Here is a 21,951-nt window from a genome sequence, read left to right as displayed (position 1 = left end):
CGGTATTTCTTGCTCAAATGGTAGTTTCTTTCATTTTCATTTTAAACAGGATTTAGAATTTCTGATATTCAAAGTATTTTCCATATTAAGTATATGAATTATATTTTTTTATCAATCTTTCAATTATGTTCCTTTTGGTTTAGATTGATCGATCGATCAAGAGAGTAGATATTTAAGAAAAAAAAATAAGTAAATAGCTTCTTTTTAAGATTGTCCATCATTCACTTACGGAAAAAAATGTGAAAAAGATTGTGATTGCGACCGCAGTATTTCATTGTCATGAGACAAAGACACAGGAGAGTGCAGGTGCAAGACTGGATGGTCAAGTGCCCGTTGCACGTGTGGACCAGGGATGAAATGTGACGAAAACGCATACTGTGACGGGTTCAAATGCCTCTGTATTGATGGTATTCTCACAAAACCATCCAATTGTTCAGGTTCGAAACATTCAATTTAACTGTTTAAGTTTATTTATCAATATTCTCTCATATGTTATGTATTTGTATGATCATATAGCCAAGAAAAATGAATTATAACACTATACACTATTTTTTTTTAAACTGTATTCCTTGATGAAAACTCAGATTCTTCACTGCTGAACACCAACGAATGAAAATGAGATTAAGTTCCACCCATTCTGTGATGTAAGCAGTCCAAAATCTCATTGACTGGTCCAACATCTCACTCAGCAGTCCAACATTGATTTTGTTATGCCCGCTCAGCAAAACATTAGATATGTTGTTTTTTTTTCGTATATATTTGTATAGGAACAATTTTTAAAGGTATAACAAATAGTACTAAATAGACCTGTTGGATGTAGTTTATATTTAAATGTCTTAAATGCATTGTTTGAGAAAATATCTTGATATGAGGGCAGATTGGTGCATTTTAAGACAGCAGAGCTCTTTGTTTTCCATCATCATATGTTATACCCCTTTAAACATTTGAACGATTATTTCCTTGAATTTGCTGGTCCTATCAATTACATATATTATTACATGGTTTCCATGGTTGAAATTTGATTTTTGAGGTTAGTAATAACAACTTGATCAAGAGATAAACGGGTTCTGTGATCAAAGTTAGTAATTGATCCTCCATCTAATACATTAATTAGATAGACGATACGTTCCTCAAATATATGATTATGTTCCTCTTTGCAGGGCGTTGTCATTTCCTTTAATCGTATTTTTTAGTTTGAGGAACAGACGAATTTCTTGGGAATTATTTTCCTTTTAAAATTTGAGTGCTTGAAATGCCAATGATTGGCAATATCCATAATTATATCTCGGTGTCTTGTTAAAAAGCCCCATAACACTCAATGTCTTACAATGTTGACTAGAAAGATTTCACTTTCCATCGATGTTTCGATTAAAACATATGGAATAGCAGCGCCTGGTGTCCTTTAATCCAGAATTCTTCCCATTGTTTAAGGAAAGGTATGCTTAAACATATATAAAACAAAGAAATTTTCTTTATCTCCCAGTCATCAGATAGGTTTTTAAATGGAATGGTCAAGAGAATTGAAATACTTGTACCCGATATTCCTTTTTTCGAATCTATGATATCATCGGCATAAAGAATGCCACAAGGGGTACATTCTTTTCTATAAACACAACTGGAAGACTTCCATTTCAGATTTCACCTACTTATTTCAGTGATATTACTCTTAAATGAGCAATTGGTTATCAAAATGTAGTATCAAGTGTTTTGCAGTTTTTGACAAACAATTTTGATAAATAAAACACAAAAGGTCCGAAAAAGGATTCATGAAATATGCCTCTGAAGTAAAATTTACAATTATAACATTTTTATATAAAAAGGCATAAGCATCACCAAGTATCCTGCGAAAATACCTAGAAATGTACCTCGATGATTGTGAAGAAATTTGTTATAGTAACAATACTTCAATCACAAGTTAAGATAATGCATTTAATATACAAATCTAATCTCTAACATTACACTGTATATCTCATCATATTCATCGATGAATACATTCTCCAAAACTTGTAAAGGGGACCGTATACATATATATAACAAATGAGATTGCGTACAGAGAAACTGTTGAAAAATGTTGCTCCATCATTTTTAGATGATTGGCAAGGCATATTTACTTCTAATCAGGATCACGTGTTAATTAATGCTCATCTTTTACAGATATTACGGACGTCTTGTATTCTTGTTCATTTGAAACAGATTTTGAAACATGTTCCATCCAAAATTATGGTGAAATGAAATGGAGGAAAGACAGTGTAAGAGTTAAAACTGATTTCTCATTCATATTCTGATATAGTTTCATGGAATTATGGAATGAATATACATTTTATAGAGTGGGACACCTAGTGATGACACAGGTCCATACTCGGCACAAGAGGGGAAATATTACGTTTATACAGAAGCATCTAGCCTATCAACTGGCGATAGAGGAGTAATGGAAATCCAAGTTTCTGATTTAAATCTAAGTAAGTGTTTGTAATATCAATTGAAATTAGCTTTAAATAATATATGGGACCATTTAATAATAATTTAAGATGAAATGTGACAAACTTTTAAAGAGAACTTATTGAGCTCATTTGTATTGGAGAAAACAAGGTGTTAAAAAGTAAGCCTTTCATGAATGAATTTGACGTTCGTAATATAAGAAACGTTTGCGTTTTACGGGAAAATTTACCATTAACTGCCACGTAACATTACCACTACAGGACAAAAAATTTGCTAATAATCCAAAGTTTTACTGACAATATTTGATAATTAATGAAACGGTGCTGTTCATGCTGATTAATACTGATATTTACTGTTAATATTGCTGTTGCAGCTGATAATTTTAGTTGTTTCTGATAAACACTAATAATGACCGCTGTCTACACTTTTTAGTCTGATAAATACTGATAAATACTGTTGATATGCTATAGATGCTGAGATTCACTGATGATTACTGTGGTCTTTGTTTTTAAGATCGGAAGGGTTAAAGAGCTGAGGGTCGTAAAAACCTTCAATTATTTCTTTCTTTTAATTGTAAATTATCATCATGACATTTTGATTTTCTAAAATGTTCTGCTAGTATTTTTGAAATCGTATTACATTACATATACCACAACTAGTCCGAACCATGCTCAGAGCAATGGACCTGCAGAACGAATATTTCAGACCATGAAACATCTTATCACCAAATCTCAATAACCATACTTAGCTCTCTTGGATTATCGGATCACAGAGATGAATGGTATTGATATGTCACCAGCCTATCTATTTCTAGGACGCAGACTGAAGTCTATACTACCTACAGCAGCCCCTTTACTGAAATCATGGATAGATGACAACACGTTGGTCAAGATAAAATGTCGACAGGAAATACAGGAGGAGAAATTTAAATGACATGCTAGGACAATGGACAAGCGGATTCGTTAAAGACTTGCACCTTACAAAAAGTTCGTATGTTATTAAGACCAATGGAAGATGCTACAGACGTAATCGCAAATTCGTGAGACCTACTCGTGTCCGAGGTAACTCAGTCTCCAGAGATGATGTCCTTGAATATACCGATGCGACATTGCGTTCTAAGGCCACTCAGAGCACCAATGGTATATCAGCAGCTTCAGATGTGCAACCAAATACCGTCACCGAGACAGCTAGATATGATGTTGAACCACCAGCAGTAAATCCTGTGCATCTTACCAGTAGTTGCCGCTGTGTTGAACTCTCTGCGGGATACCGAAAATGATCTTCATTAATCGTAATTGAAAACTGAACTGATATTTCATCAAATTTATGTTGTGTTACAGTTTATAATGGACTTTCATTATTCAAAATCTAATGTAATGGAAAGTATCAATTTTTGAAAGGGGAAGGGTGTGATCAATATTTATTCTTTTTTACGTTACTGTTCTTAAAAATAAGCTCTCTTGTAAACAAAGGTAAATAAATCAAATTGTATCCCACAATGGTGTTATGAATTCACCACAGTAACAACAAGAAAACAATTATCTAACCATCAAGTGTCGCCAGGAAAATAAATAAAGTAAACAATGGAAATGAGTCTTGATCTACAAACCGCTTCGATATGTGTGAAAGAGACATGCGTCTAAATGATGGAGACGATAGTCGAGGATATTTTGAAAACTTATTGTCGGATAAAAATCGAACAAAAACGGCACCATTTAAACATAATCATTTTCCTCAATTAAATGTTGCCTGCCTAAAATATACAAAATAAATTGAAACTAGACACATGGATCACCTATATTCAAAAATGTGTTTCACTTCAGGAATGTAAAACACGAACAGTGTTTGTATGTAATAAGTAAAACTCTATGTTCTAAGAAAAGGGACCCTGTTATATCTTTTTCCGGAATTTGTAATTTGTATATCTTAACGTAATTGGTTTTTGTTCTATAATTTGATGCTTAATTACATTGCGCAATAATTCAATAAAGTAGTTCGGATTCAGCCATCTTGTGTGTTACATGTGCTCTGCATCACTATCCAACAAATTGGCGACGAGGATTAAAAACCGAATCATCAATGACCCATGGCATTAATCATTGGAAAAGTGGGACCTTACGACGAATCGTTGGAAACGTGGGAGTCGTATTTAAGAGTTAAGAGCTCTACAGAGCTCATGTTTATTGTTGTGTATTGTATACAATGCCGACTTTAAATAAAATTTACTTACTTACTTACTTACTTACTGTATACAGAACGTCTGGGCCAGTATTTTATTGCAAACGATGTGAACGACGATCTGAAGGTACCCTCACTTCTTTCTATCATCGGCCCGAAATACTACACATTGTTGAAAAATTTATGTGCACCCACAAAGCCCTCTACTATGACATTTGCCGAACTCATTCAGAAACTTACAGCACATTTAAGCCCCAAACCCTCAGAAATTGCTGAACGTTTTCGTTTTCACAAACGAGATCAGGCTGCAGGGGAGAGTGTGACAGTTTACATGGCAGAACTACGTCGTTAAGCGATACATTGTAATTTCGGGGATTCGTTGAGTAAGACTTTGAGAGACAGATTTGTATGTGGCTTAAAGCAGGAACACATCCAGAAACGACTGCTTGCCGAATCACAGTTGGATTTAGAAAAAGCCATTCAGACAGCTGTCGCCATGGAAACGGCTAGTCGCGACGCACTAGAATTACAGGGAAAGCGTGAAAGTGTAAATAAACTTTCTGTGAATAAAACAAAGAAAACGAACTATGGTAAAATAAAACCAAGAACACTACCCAAACCAGTACAGGGAAAATGTTACAGATGCGGAGGGGAACACAGAGCAAATGACTGTAAACACACAAACACAAAATGTAGGTATTGTTCAAAAGTCGGACATTTGGAGAGAGTATGTCTTAAGAAGAAGCGTGAAAACGGGGGAAAACTGAATTACGTTGATGCAGATGAGTACGGAATCGACAACTATGAGGATAATGGTGGTTATCTGCTGCATTTCTCAAGCTACTACAGAGATGTGAATAAAGTCTCGATAGACCCCATCATTGTGACTCCGAAAATTGCAGGATCTGACATTCCTATGGAAGTTGACACAGGGTCTGCTGTGTCGATCATCTCTAAGACTACGTTGGATAAATTCCTTAAGTCATACACACTAGAGGATACAGATACTCGTTTAAAGACTTACAGTGGGGAGTAGATCCGTCCAGTTGGTAAAGTGCAGGTCAAGGTCGATTTGAATGGACAGAGTGAAAATTTGGACTTACTTGTGGTGAAGCAGGAAGGACCAACACTCATGGGACGAAACTGGATGAAATTTCTACGACTTGATTGGAAGGAAATCAAATCGATTAGATTATCGAATGACAAACGGAACATTTCCGGGAAAATGACTGTTCAGGAAATTCTTAAGAAACATAAGAAAGTGTTTGAACCAGGAATCGGAAAACTGTCGGACATCAAAGGAAAACTTACAATGCAGGATGGTGTGAGACCAAAATTTTACAAGGCCAGAGAAGTGGCATATTCTCTCAGGCCTCGTGTGGAAGAGGAACTCAACAGATTACAGCAGGAAGGCGTCATCTCACCTATCGAGTTTAGTGATTGGGCAACCCCAATAGTACCCCTACCCAAGGCAAACGGCAAAGTGAGAATTTGTGGTGATTACAAAGTGACAGTTAATCCTGCCATGAAAATCGAGCAGTATCCATTACCAAAGATAGCAGATATCTTTGCGTCCCTTAGCGGAGGACAGAAATTTAGCAAGATTGACTTAACGCAGGCGTACTTACAGATGGAAGTGGATGACGCATCAAAGAACTTGCTTACCATTAACACACATAAGGGACTTTTCCGCTTTAACCGACTTCCCTTCGGAATCGCTTCCGCTCCTGCTTTATGGCAAAGAGCCATGGACCATGTCCTTGCAAACATTCCAAAAACTAAATGCATTTTGGACGACATGATTATTACAGGCTCGACAGATGAAGAACACTTACAGAATCTCAGTCTTGTGCTCGAGAGACTCGAACAACACGGTCTTAAGGCAAATCTGGAGAAGTGTGAATTCTTTAAGGACAAAATAAGTTACTGTGGACATGTAATAGACAAAGATGGTTTACATAAATCAAGTGACAAAATAAATGCTGTCAAGAATGCACCAAAACCTGAAAATGTGTCTCAACTGCGCTCATTCTTGGGCCTGTTGAATTACTACCGTAGGTTTCTGCCAAACCTTGCTACAGTGGTTGGACCGCTAAATGAGTTATTACAGAACAACAGGAAGTGGACATGGACATCCAAATGTGAAGAGTCATTTGTGAAAGTGAAAGAACTTATCACGTCAGAACAAGTTTTATGTCACTACAATCCTACATTACCTGTTCGCTTAGCTACGGATGCATCACCATACGGAATTGGTGCCGTACTTTCACATGTCTTTGAAGATGGAGCTGAACGTCCCATCGCATTTGCTTCTCGCTCTTTGACAAAGGCGGAGAAGGGATATTCCCAGATAGATAAAGAGGCATTAGGTATATACTGGGGAGTACAAAAATTCCATACCTACCTCTATGGACGCCGATTTACGCTGATAACGGATCACAAGCCGCTCGTTAGTATTTTTCACCCAGAAAAATCACTACCTGCCATGACTACTGCTAGACTCCAGCGATATGCTATATTCCTATCTAGCCATAATTACAGCATAGAGTACCGGAAGACAGCTAACCACGGAAACGCTGACGGACTTTCCAGACTTCCGCTGACTTCATCGATACCCGATACCACAGATGATGATATAGACACAATCTACTACTCGTCACAGTTTGAAAGCTTACCTGTATCATGTGACCATGTTTGACATTGTGTTACAAGGTACACGGGACTTTCCCTCGGGAAATGAATTCAAACCTTACAGAAATGGACATATGGAACTCACAGCGCACCAAAATTGTCTACTTTGGGGAAACAGAGTAATCATTCCTACAGCACTACAAAGAGAAGTTTTGTCTGAACTTCATAGAAGTCACACAGGAATTGTGAGGACAAAGAGTCTTGCTAGATCTCATGTTTGGTGGCCGAACATTGATATTGATATTGAGGCTATGTGTCAGAGCTGTTCAGATTGTCAACATTACTTACCAAACCCTGAGACTGCACCTGTACACCCTTGGGAATGGACCAATTCACCATGGGAGAGAATTCATGTTGATTTTGCTGGACCGTTTAAAGGACGCATGTACTTCATTGTTGTTGACTCTCATTCAAAGTAGCCGGAAGTTGTGCCTATGTCTTCAACAACATCTACAGCAACAGTCAACTTTTTACGAGATATCTTCTCATGTCTCGGACTTCCTAAGACATTAGTTTCTAACAACGGACCACAATTCATTGCAGATGAATTCAAGGGTTTCCTACGACAAAACGGAGTGAAGTATGTGACATCTTCACCTTACCACCCGCGTACGAATGGACTTGCGGAACGCTTTGTTAGGAGTTTCAAAACTGCCATGAAGAAGCATAACAAAGTCACTAACAAGGAAATCAACTCATTCCTCATGACTTGTCGCATTACTCCACATGCTACTACAAGGGAAGACACCTGCCAAGTTGCTCATTGGACGTAACCTAAGGACACGCTTAGATCTATTGAAACCTGACACCAGTGACAGAGTACATCTGAAACAGGACAACATGAAACTATCAAAACATACAGGATCCAGCGTGCGCATTTTTACCATTGGACAATCCGTCATGGTACGAGACTACCGGGGACAAACACCGTGGATTCATGCTACTATTATAGCCAGTCTAGGACCGTTGACTTACCAGGTCAAAAAAGGATGAAGGAGGAGTGTGGCGTCGTCACGTAGATCAAATGAGGAAAACTTCAGAAAACATGAAAGAGAAAACAGTTACGGACACTTTAGATTCTAAGTCAGTAGTTCCGAATGAGATATACGCTGCACCACCTACAAACGATACCATTTCACCTGGGACACCGGCAATTCCAAGTCGTGCAACACAAAGTACCAATCGTATCATACCTGGCGCAGACCGTTCCACTGGAGGCAAACCTCAGGTCGTACCAAAACAGATTGTTACACAGACACCACCACCTTGCGAACGACGTTACCCTGTGCTCGACCGAAAACCAACAAAGTGATTGATTGCCGAGTGATCTTTATTTGTGTTAATTGTGTTTTGAGGCATAATAATCCTCACCATGTGAATAATTGTAATTGCATGAATTTGAATTCTTCAATTATGTTGTAAGTCAATTATAAGTTTGATTGTTAATTAATTTTGATTTACATTTGATTAAGTTGATTAGAACATTTGCAGATGTTACAGACATTGACATTAAGGAGGGAGGATATGTTATATCTTTTTCCGGAATTTGTAATATCTTACGTAATTGGTTTTTGTTCTATGATTTGATGCTTATTTACATTGCGCAATAACTCAATAAAGTAGATTCAGCCATCTTGTGTGTTACATGTGCTCTGCATCACTATCCAACAGACCTGTCGTTTTTTTTATAGTAAATGATAAGCACCTTTATATATTAAATAATAAAAACGTATATTTTTACAGATTCACTTTAAGGAAGTAAATGTATTATGTATCTCGTAATTCAGAAAGGGAAAGAACATTCTGATTAACAATTATTTTAATGTTTTAAAACCTTGAAATGTGAATAACTTCTCCCAACTCAATCCCCATACACAAACACTTAAACTTATATGTATAGAGCAGCCCGGTTCTCCGGGCTGCAATGAAATAAAAATAATTTCAATTTGTTCAATTTTTAATACTTATTTCAATTCACTCGTAACTTTCAATATTTCATATCAAAAATATTAATAATTCTTACACGGTTTTAGCTACCCATGCCTGCTTCCAATTTTACTTTCACATGAGAGGAGACGATATGGGTGATTTGAATATAACTGTACTGGACACATATGGATCAGAAGTTGTTAGATGGTCAAAATCTGGACATTATGGTTCCCTCTGGAACAAAGGCTATTTTTCTCTCCCATCTACTGGGGCTTTGGTACGTTTTCAGAAGTGCAGTTTAGTTACAAGTGATGGAATTTTTGTCAAAATGAGAGATTTCTTTTAATTTCCCCACATCCTATCCTCAAGCTAACAAAAATACTGTATATTTAGTTTCAAAATTTACCTATATCTGATGGTATGCATTTATCAAAGAGACAACTTGATTTTTTCATAGTGTCACGATATTGTCTTTTTCACCAGATTAATATAACTGGAATAAGAGGTAATGGCTTTCAATCGGATATTGCATTAGATGACTTCAAAATCTTCCAAGGACATTGTGGTAAGAAACAAGTCCTATGTCTGATGGTGATATTTTAATTTTTTCAGAGAGGTATTTATGTTATTATTGTCTTCAGGTTGTAACAAATGGAAATATGGATTAAATTGTGAAAAACCATGTGATTGCATAAGAGGAACTTCTGAAAGGTGTGATAGTCAGACCGGAAACTGCGTTTGCCAGTCAGGATGGAGCGGGAAAACATGTAATTGCCGAAAGTCAAAAGACACCTGTCAACCTGCATACTCTTATTGCCACGGAGGTCTCTGTTTATGTAAAGATGGCCTTTATGACAACGGTGTCACATGTTCTGGTATGATGAGAAAAAATACATATTTTTGAATTAACTTCGACCTGTTCCTTGTTTGAAAACAATACAGTTCAATTACAGAAAGCCATGAAATTCAAATAAAATAGCATGAAACAATTCATATTAAACAAGGATAGCAAAATCAGTAATTATGTTCCCCAAACGAAGTTGGGGAACATATTGTTTTTACTCTGTTTCTTATTATTATTATTAAGGTCTTCCGACTTCCTTCGGAAGACCTTATTGTTATTCGTCTGTTTTTTATTATTATTATTATTATTCTTTTTTTCATAGTTAGGGCGATATCTCAGCTGTGCGTGGACAGATTTGAAAGATTTTTACAGGGATGATGCATCATGAGAATATCTCCAGACGTGTTTTTCATTTTTTCACAAATCCTTTTCCTTCGCGATTTTTGGGGATTTTTGTTTTTTTTAAAAGGCATTTTGTCCAGCAGTTTTCTCGAGAACGGCTTAAGATATGAAAGTGAAACTCCCTGAGGTGATAGAATATCGAACTCCATTATGGGCAACGACCTTTATTTTTCGTCGTCGGCACTTCCGGTCGCAAACGGAAGTGAATTCAAAAAGTGCAATTTTTCAACTTTTTTGTTTTTCAATATTTTTCTTTAGTTTTTTCAGGGTTTATAGAGTGTCATATGAGAACTCTAAATATATGTTCAATTTGTTGATGCGTGCATATATCGAAAAGATATGACCGAACCAAACTTTATCCCACTGTCGGGGGTTCGAATCCCGCTGGGGGCGTTTCAAAAATTTTTCTTTGTTTCTGCCTTTTTTCATTTGCAAATGACTTTTCTCTCTTTTTCAACATGTATGGAATATTTTGCCGATTTTTAAAAGCTATTTTTAGAGATATTTTGAGATATACCTGTAGTAATCATGATGTAATGTGGAGAGAGTGCTATGAATAAACGTAACCAAAAAAAATGCACTCTGAAATCTATTTTCTGGAATGACACAGCATAGAACTCTAACGAAAAGTCGGTCGGAAGACCTGCTTGTTGCTCCAGCAACAAGAACGCATCTAGTATTCTTACTATTTTCGTATTGACCAACTTCTGGAAATGACCTTTGTCCGGTTCATTTCTCCAGAACAGCTTAAGATATGAAAGTTTACTGTGTCGGATATCATAGATCATGACTTGAAGATGTGTCGAACAACATTTTGTCCGTCGTCAATTCTTCCGGTCGTTACGAAAAAGGGGATTAAAAGTCGATTTTTTAAATTTCTTTGTCTTTCTTTCTATCTTTTTCTGTGATATTCATGGCATAAGTAAAGGCCCCTATTTGCTGATTTAACGTATAACCAGTTTCTTGATTTGATCAAGAAGAAATTAAATATCTTTGAATGTCTTAGAACTTTCGCAAGCGTAGGTTCAACGTTTCCTTAAACACTAAAAAATATTCATTTCATTTTCTCACAAATAGGCTGCGCGGGTAATCCATTGTGCCATTGTGCAGGTAAGGTCTTCCCCGGGATGGGGAATGGACCTGTAGAAAACCTTCTCTGTTTCCACAGAGTCGAGTTTTTAGGAAATAAAATGTATGAAACATATATCATGTGTGTGTGTGCATCTTCTACCCCGCCCCCATTTTTTTTTTTTTTTTTTGAAAACTGTAAGAGACCTAGCCTCCGCCTTTCTCACTTATTGAAATGAATGCTAATTCCGCTTTAATGTTTTACATTCTACATAAAATGACCTTGACATTTATATAACAAGGCACTCTTCTTGAAATTAAGAAAATGATAAGGCTAAATTCTTTCTACAAAATAATCTGGTAATTTACAAGTCTATATTCAAGACAGCCCTCCCCCCCCCCCCCTCGGAAGCGCGCAGCCGGGTAGAATTCGCAGATATAACATATACAACTTACAAGTAACGTTTTAAAAGTTTCATTCATAAAAAAATTTAGTTCCCCTTATGTCATCTGATAATTTGCTATCATTCATTCTTCCTATGTTTTGTCTGTAGAATTTATAATTATTTCATTAAAAAAAAATTTATCTTGAGAAAATAAAGATTATCAGCTGCATTTATTAGCATCTCGCATTTTCTTGTATATCTTTTACTTGCATATGAATAATGTCATTAAATAAAATAAAAGAAATCGAACTCTATTTCCATCTTTTTAATTCATTCATAAATCCTTGGATCCGCTCACAGTTGCGCGGTGGCCTCATCGCTACTGTAAACAATTCATTCATCACGCCGAAAATGTTCATGATTCCGCTATACTAAGAAAGTTTACACATGGTTTATCATCTCATATCAAACATCAGACCTGTCCCATGCAGGAATGCTCGAGTTAAAGAGGAAAATTCAGGAATTATTTTGCGTCGGCCATATTCTGACGTGAACCTATGCGACAATTTGTAATTAAGGTCTTCCGTTTCAGACGGAAGACCTTATAGTGATTCTACTGTTTCTTTTTATTATTATTATTATTTTTTTTTTCCCTTTTTGTTTTCGACGATTTCTCAGAGATGACTGGATGGATTGTCATGGAAATTTCAGAGATGATAGACAATAAAAATATCTTTCAAATGCAGTTTTCTGTTTTTCAAAATTCACTTCCGGTCGTCAGATATGTCCGATTTCCGCTTTTTTCAAAATATTTTTGTCTGAGTCATATCTCAGAAACGGTCACAGATTAAGAAACCAAACTTATATGAGTAATAGATCTCGATTAGTAGGCGAGCCCATTTGGGTTAAAATCGTCCGCCGTCACTTCCGGTCGTCACAGGAAGTGATCAAAGAAATCGAAAATTTCAACTTTTCTTTAATGAAACTTTTTTTGCATCAGATTATAGCATCTTATTTGTAGTTTTGAAATATATCAGTCCCACCGGAAACAAAAACGACAACTTCCGGTTATGAGAGAAAAACAGCATATTTTCAGTATTTTTCTTTCCCATAAATATTTTTTATAGATAAAGTATTTGTAATGATTTTTGGATATGTTATTCAGACTGCAAATGACTACAGTAACCTCAAATATCTTTGTAAAATTCACTTCCGGTCGCGTGATTTCCTGTCCTCAAAATGAAAAGTTATCATAGCTAGATTTCGTAAACGGTAAGAGATGAAGACACCAAACTTATAAATATGGTATATCATGATCAGTAGGCAAAATCAGTTGGGATAAGATCGTCAGCCGTCACTTCCGGTCGTCACAGGAAGTGATCCAAAAAATCAAAATTTTTAACTTTTCTTTCATGAAACATTTTTTGCATCACATTATAACATCTTATTTGTATTTTTGAAATATATCAGTCCCACCGGAAACTAAAGCGACAACTTCCGGTTATAAGAGAAAAACTACATAATTTGAGTATTTTTCTTTCCCATAAATATTTCTTATAGTTAAAGTATTTGTAATGATTTTTGGATATGTTATTCAGACTGCAAATGTCTACAGTAATGTCTAATATCTAAGTAAAATTCACTTCCGGTTGCGTGACTTCCTGTCCTCAAAATCAGAAGTTATCATTGCTAGATCTCGTTAACGGTAAGAGATTAAGACACCAAACTAATAGGGATGGTAGACCTTGATGAGTAGACAAATCCTTTGAGTTTACGATCGTCCACCGTCACTTCCGGTTGTCACAGGAAGTGATCAAATAAATAAAAAAATTTAAACTTTTCTTTAAGGAATTTTTCTTAGTATTACCTTATAGCATCTTACTAGTAGTTTCGAAATATGTCAGTCCCATTGGAAAAAAACGACGACTTCCGGTTATGAGAGAAAAACTGCATAAATTGAGTTTCTTACTATCCCATAGATATCTTTTATAAAAAGAGTATTTGAAATGATTTTGGGACATGTTATTCAGACTACAAATGTCTAGAGAAACCTCAAAATTAGACCTTTGAACCTTACTCAAAAAGTAATAAAGAAATATTCATTACCTTTATCTCGATTCAGCTTCAAGTGTTTATCTCAAGTTTACCGCTCTCTCTCTCTTTGATACTTGACCTTTGACCTTGATAAATGACCTTGTACTTTGGCCCCAAAGGTCACGATCAAGCTTAAGGTCGTGGAGGTATTTGCAACTCTTACTCTAACAAATGCTTATAAAATATCCCCTCTCTTCTTTAAAAAAAAAACAAAACAAAACAATCAACAGCAACGTAGAGAAAACGTCTTCAAGCCAAACGGCACGAAATATTGACATAAGATTCGGAATAAAAGCAAGAAGAGACCCGAAAGAAAGTGTCCTGAGAGTTTTAAGGTGAGTCTCTAAACTATAATGAAATTGTAGTGAACATCGGCAAAATCTGCATTTTTTTTCTGTCTGAAATTTAGTTATTGCTGAGCATAAACATTAATTAAAGCTCGCATCGGCTATTTCTACAATTGTTGTTAATATCATTCGATTCTTCTGCTCTGTTACGACATTTTAATACCAAGTATTCTTGCTTTCTTGCGTGTATGGAATTTATTTCAATTTTCTTTAGATTAAAATATGAATCGATCGAATCTTGGAAATGGCGATTTTCATATCAATTAAATTTCCACGCAATTTAGATAGATTAAATCAATTGCAGTTACCCTGCTTGGTACGATATGGTGTTGAAAAAATGTCCATGACTCACTCACTGTTTTTCCGTGATTTTGAATTTCCTCTGCAACTGACCACGTGTATTACTTTCGCTTTTACAGCTCTGTATATGCTAAGTGTCATTGCTGCACTGCAAGTGTCCCATAATTATACTAATCATTTTCCTACATACAATATCATATCAAACAGCCAATATCTCAGTTTTTAAAGAAAATTGACCGGGACTTTACTACGAAACTATTTCTTTCACTTCGAAACTACTTCCTTCAACCTTAAAATAATTAGCTTACAAAATACTTTAAATGTTGTGGAATTTGGTGGCTCAGTGGTTAGCGTGTCTGTCTTTCAAACTAATGGTTTTGGGATCGATCCCAGATGGAGGAATTGGTTTTTTTTTTTTTTGCATTTTGTTTTTTTTTAAAATAGAAAAATATCCTTCTTACAGATAAATAGAGAAGACCGGAAGACCTTATTTGTTGCCGTAGCAACAAGAGTTTCTAGTTATTATTATTTTTCTTCTTCTTCCTGGGTACTTTTTTGTCCGGGAATGATCTTGTAAACTGTTCGTCTGATGTAGGTAAAACCTTTTTAGGATAAGTAGACATGTTATGTAGATTTGCGGAATCAAGGTCATTTTGCGCGCACGTGCTTGCAAGAGCGTGCACGTGCAACACGTGAAATGACCGATTTAATTGATATAGGCGTAACTTTTTACATTTTTGATGAACTGCTTTAAAACTCATAATATAAGAATATATTAGAAGTATAAACAATATCGCATGGTCAAAATAGCAAGATCTCACGCGCATGCACGTGCGCTTTGCTCTGATTGGCTGAAACTAAAGTCTCAATATCTTTCTTGTTTATTGACAAAATCCTTTGAAATTTTGAACATATCCATGCATTAGGATATCCTACAACATAATATATAGCAGTTATCATGAAAACACGTGCATGCACGTGCGCTGCAATCTGATTGGCTGAACCTTTAAATAGCTATAACTCCCTTGGTTTTCAACCAAACAGGATGGGATTTAGAACATGGATAGATATAACAGACTTCTACAAGAAGATATGGTCACATGCACATGCATACACGTGCGTGTACGTGCGCTGCAATCTGATTGGCTTAAACTTTAAACAGCTATAACTCCCTTGGTTTACAACCAAATGGGGAGGGATTTAGAACATAGATAGATGTAATGGACTTCTACAAGAAGGTATGGTCACCATGCTCATGTATGCACGTGCGTGCACGTGAAAAGAGTAAAATAAAAAATACACTTGAATGAGCGTATTTTTAAATACTTTTTGATTAAATACTTTAATATTTAGTATATTAAAATATATAGATTGTGTAGACAAGATGATATGGTCATTACGCACATGCATTCACATGCACACGCGTGCAATGCTAAAATTTGAATGAACTTTGTACACTTCTGGGTAAACGTTGTTAAAGTCTTAGATGCATCGAGTTTGTCTTATTTAATGAAGCTTACAGGGAATATGGCACCAAAAGGGAGTTGGGGAGCGTTTGGGGAACATCTGTAACGGTCCCCGTTACAATTAGCACTAGTTATAATTGAAATGTATATTGATATTACTAATGGGACTGTTGTAGGTATCAATGACATCATATATTTTTGTGCATTTGATATGCCGGACAGTATCAATCGATGCAGCATTGAATTGTCTCCAATGCTTTGGGAGATCGATAAGGTTAGACCTCATCATATTGCTTATTATGCTTAAAAACCAGAAATCTCTGTCGAGACTGAAACTCTACTGGTTTGTACTTATAGCAACGGGAGAGAAAAGTACTTAAGCAGTTGGGAATCGGAACTTTACAACAGCAATAAATAGAATAATGATCATTGATAAAGTCTCTTTAAGTTCTTAGTGTAGTCTACTTGCATGCCACATTATAATATTATCAGACAAAAACTGTTTTTGTAGTAGCATTTTGAGAAAATTTCACAGAAATTTCTCTTTTTAGTAACCACGGCAACACCGTTCATCGAAAGCAAAAACCGATATACGGAATTATGTTTCTTAGTGTAGTCTACTTGTGTGCCAAGTTATATTGAAATCAGACCAAAACTGTAGGAGGAGTAGCAATTTGAAAAATTGCATGTTTACAGACACACGGACGGACGCCGGACGCATTACTATCGCATAAGCTCTTCTGGTCTCTGACCAGTAGAGCTAAACAGAAATATTATGCAAATACGTGTTCAAAATGGTTTTGATATTAAAAGCATGCCCTTTCTTTAAATGAACGATATATACTACGTTACATGCTGGATACACACAGATGATTAAAACTCATATTTATCAAAAAGTAAGATCCCAAATCTTTTTTACAGGAAAAACCACACTCCATAAGTGAAAGCTATCATCTTAACAGTAACCGCTACCTGCAGACAAGAATATCCACTGAAAGCACAATGTATTCATTTTCTCTCAGAAACATATCCTTAAGTAAGTATCACATTCCTTGTTATTTTAGGTTAAAATAATAGTTTTAAAATGTGTCGTTTTGCAAATATATAGGAAAGAAACTCTTTTTGAACATTACTGACAACTTTTTGTAGAAAATGAAAGTTGCCTTCAAGTAAAGTATTTTACACGCGATCCCACAAATCAAATGCTACGTATTCAGGTAATAAAAGATGGTCATTTGATGAGTAATAGGCTGTTCCAAGGAAGAGATTGGTCTACCGCCCGTGTTCCCTTAAAAGCACCTTCCAGGATCAAGGTATCTTTGCAGGCTTCAATAATAAAGGGAGTTCTTGGATATTTTCAAAACTATGTCTATTTTCAGTATAAAAAGGCATTATTTCCCTTTTGCATTTGTAGATTCATTTCATTGTTTATGTCTTCAATAATTTGCCGGTGCTTATAGATGACATAATCATAAGGACTAAGAGATGTGGTAATGTGTTGATATTTTTTATGTCTTATTATGTTCCCCAAACGGAGTTGGGGAACATATTGTTTTTACTCTGTTTCTTCTTATTATTTTTCTTCTTCTTCTTCCTGGGTACTTATTTGTGGTTAAATTTGAAGTACACAGATTAGGCTCATATATATAAGTTGTAATTGACTTCTCAGACAAGAAAGAAATCAATTTCAGATCTTGATATTTATTTAAATTTTTAAAAAAAAATGATGTATATGTTTCAAACGCCTGTGCACTTGAATATTAACTATTTCATTATAATATTTATATTTTTTATATTGCTTACATTGTTCACCGCTAAATCTCTACACTCATGTATAAAATAGTGAACACAGTTTAAGTCGCAAAAAATATTGAATCTCTATGATTTTGAATAGTGCTCGTTATCTCCATATATTTCATGAAAGAGTAACTTGAAGTGCTTAGAATTCACAAGTAAAAGTGGACTTCCAGCTTATTAAGAACTGAACTCACAACATAAACTTTGTGTGAATAGTAGCTATGAGTGGTACATTTATTTATTCACATAAGCTGCTGTTTCTCAGGTAGGTCTTAACTTCCTATTTGTACAATTTTCATTCTCAAAATGACTGAGCAATAGCGTTTCATACCCATTCAATGATGTCACATACATAACTTTTCACACTCCGTTAAGAAATGACATAGACAAAGGTGAAATCAAAAGGTAATGAACAGGGGTATATTTGACCTTGGAATTTGGCCCATTTTTAAAAACTCAAACATTTAATGTAACTTTAAGCAGTTAGTGCAAGGGTCATCATATTATAAAGGTGTATTCCTATATGAAAAGATAAGGCCTTCCTAAATTTGGATACCAACAATTTAGAACTTTTAATTCTTACAATGGAGTTAGAGTCAATGGAGTTGGATCTACTCTTGAAGAAATTTAACCTTGACAATAACTTTTTTACAGTGGTGCTAGAGCTTTAATATTTTACATATATGTAACTATTTCTTATGACAAGGCTTCCCATGGGTATCTTTAATATGACCCTTTGACCTTGACATCAAAGTTTGGAACACATTTCAATGAAAAAAATCTAATCTTTACCATAACATTTTAATGGTTAATGTTTGGATTTTCAAATCCGAAAGACATATTCATTGAGAAAAAGTCCTTTATGGGTAAAAACATTCTTCTTTTTTTTACTTTGGAGTTTGACTTGCATTTAAGAAATTTCAACTTTCTCCAAATGCTGTCATATGGGGACATCACATTTTAAAAATGTATTTACTCATATCACACTCATGAAATTATAATACATAGAATCCTGTTCAATTCATAAAATACATTTCATATCTAGCTACAAAACATTGAATATCCTTACACTACAATTTTTTTTTAAAAAACTCTGATTCAACATATACTGTATCAAAGGTTAAGTTGCTTAGATTTTGCCATAGTTCATTAATCATGTTAATCGACATTAGTTTAAAATGCGCAATTATTTTACACCTTACCACCTGTCAGAGAAACTGTATGAGGATATCCATCAGGAAAGTCCAGTGTACATTGACCTCCAGTTATTTTTCTGCGTACATTCAGTTGTTCAGCTAATCTAAAATTATACATAAATGGAGTCAGAACTACTGTGCATTTTATAGGACTATTTTCAAACTCTCCACTTGACATAAGGTATGTTTATAGAGGATATATCAGTAAATAACTAGGGCTAATTGTAACGGGAACCGTTACAGATGTTCCCCAAACGCTCCCCACTCCCTTTTGGTGCCTTAGTCCCTGTAAGCTTCATTAAATAAGACGAACTCTATGCACGTGCATGCATGTGCATGATGACCATACATTTTTGTAGGAGTCCCTTATGTCTATCTCCGTTCTATATTCCATCCTGTTTGGTTGATTACCTAGGGAGTTATGACAATTTAAATTTAAGCCAATCAGATTACAGCTCACATGTATGCGCGTGATTTCATGAAAATTATTATTTATCAAATTATAGGATATCCTAATGCAAGACTATGTTTTAAATATCAAAGCATTTCGTTAAAAAGCAAAAAAGATATTGAGATTTCTGTTTCAACCAATCAGAGCGAAGTGCACGTGCATGCATGTGCATGATGACCAGACCTTTTTGTAGGAAAAGTCTATAATGTGTATCTAAGCTTTGAATCCCATCATGTTTGGTTGAAAATCAAGGAAGTTATAGCCATTCAAAATTTTAGCCAATCAGATTGCAGCGCACGTGCATGCGCGTGTTTTCGTGAAAATTTTTATATATCATACTGTTGGATATCCTACTGCATGACTATGTTTAAAATTTCAAAGCATTTCGGCAAAAAACAAAAAAGATATTGAGATTTTTGTTTCAGCCAATCAGAGCAAAGCTCACGTGCATGCGCGTGCATGCATGTGCATAATAACCATACCTTTTTGTAAGAAAAAAAACATAATGTATAAACAATGCTCTGAATCCCATCATGTTTGGTTGAAAATCAAGGAAGTTATAGCCATTTAAACTTTTAGCCAATCGGATAGCAGCTCACGTGCATGCGCGTGCATGCATGTGCATAATAACCATACCTTTTTGTAAGAATCTATAATGTCTATGTATGCTCTGAATCCCATCATGTTTGGTTGAAAATCAAGGAAGTTATAGCCATTTAAACTTTTAGCCAATCGGATAGCAGCACACGTGCATGCGCGTGCTTTCGTGAAAATTGTTATATATCATACTGTCGTATATCCTACTGCATGACTATGTTTAAAATTTCAAAGCATTTCGGCAAAAAACAGAAAAGATATTGAGATTTTTGTTTTAGCCAATCAGAGCACAGCGCACGTGCATGCGCGTGAGTTCGGGCTAATTTGACCATGTCATATTATCTACACTACTAATATATTCTTATATAATGAGTTTTATAGTATTTCATCAAAAAATGTAAAAGCTACGTCTATATAAAGTATATCAGTCATTTCACTCACTGCACGTGCACGCACGTGCATGCGTATGCGCGCAAAATGACCTTCGTTCCGCACACCTACACTACACACCTATTAACCCTAAAAAGGTTTTAGCTCAGTTGGGTGAACAGTTTCTGAGAACACTCGCGGACAAAAAAAGTACCAGAGAAGAAATAAGAAAAAAAATAATAATAATGATAACTAGAAACTCTTGTTGCTACAGCAACAAATAAGGTCTTCCGTTCTTTTCTATTCATCTGTAAGAAGGATATTTTTCTATTTAAAAAAACAGACAAATAAAAAATAGACAAAATGCAAAAAAAAAAAAAAAAAAGAAAATCTCCAGCTGGGCTCGATCCCAAAACCATTAGTATCAAAGTCAGACACGCTAACCTCTGTCAAATTTCTTAAAAAACTGAGATATTGGCTGTTTGATGTGATATTGTATGTAGGAAAATGATTAGAATAATTATGGGAAACATTTGCAGTTAAGCAATGACACCTAGCATATACAGAGTTGTAAAAGCGAAAGTAATACACGTGGTCAGTTGCAGAGGAAATTCAAAATCCCGAAAAAACAGCGAGTGAGTCATGGGCATTTTTTCAACACCATATCGTATCAAGCGGGGTAACTGCAATTGATTTAACCTATCTAAATTGCGTGGAAATTTAATTGATATGAAAAATCGCCATTTCCAAGATTCGATCCATTCATTTTTTAATCTAAATAAAATTGAAATAAATTCCATACACCCAAGAAAGCACGAATACTTGGTATTAAAATGTAATAGAGCAAAAGAATCGAATGATATTAACAACAATTGTAGAAATAGCCGATGCGAGCTTTAATTAATGTTTATGCTCAGCAATAACTAAATTTCAGACAGAAAAAAAGCAGATTTTGCCGATATTCACTACAATATCATTATAGTTTAGAGACTCACCTTAAAACTCTCAGGACACTTTCTTTCAGGTCTCTTCTTGCTTTTATTCCGAATCTTATGTCAATATTTCGTGCCGTTTGGCTTGAAGACGTTTTCTCTACGTTGCTGTTGATTGTTTTTTTTTAAGAGAAGAGAGGGGATATTTGAGAGATATAAGCATTTGTTAGAGTAAGGGTTGCAAATGACCTCCAAAACCTTAAGCTTGATCGTGACCTTTGGAGCCAAAGTACAAGGTCATTTATCAAGGTCAAAGGTCAAGGTCATCAAAAATAGAGAGAGAGAGAGAGAGAGAGAGAGAGATAGAGAGAGAGAGAGAGAGAGAGAGAGAGAGAGAGAGAGAGAGAGAGAGAGAGAGTAAACTTGAGATAAACACTTGAAGCTGAATCTAGATAAAGGTAATGA

At 35.3% G+C, this 21,951-nt stretch overlaps 1 pseudogene; it reads left to right on the top strand.

Annotated features, from left to right (window-relative positions):
• The first annotated feature begins 209 nt into the window (after positions 1 to 209).
• Positions 210 to 17,634, top strand: LOC134272760 (cell death abnormality protein 1-like; annotated as a pseudogene).
• The last annotated feature ends 4,317 nt before the right edge of the window (positions 17,635 to 21,951 follow it).

Source organism: Saccostrea cucullata, unplaced genomic scaffold (genome assembly GCF_032062105.1).
Source record: "Saccostrea cucullata isolate Sc308-1 unplaced genomic scaffold, CSIRO_AGI_Scuc_v1 ctg9913, whole genome shotgun sequence".
Classification (NCBI taxonomy): Eukaryota; Metazoa; Mollusca; class Bivalvia; order Ostreida; family Ostreidae; genus Saccostrea; species Saccostrea cuccullata.
The sequence above is the reverse complement of the archived record's forward strand: the minus strand, read 5'-3'. Positions and strand labels throughout refer to the sequence as shown.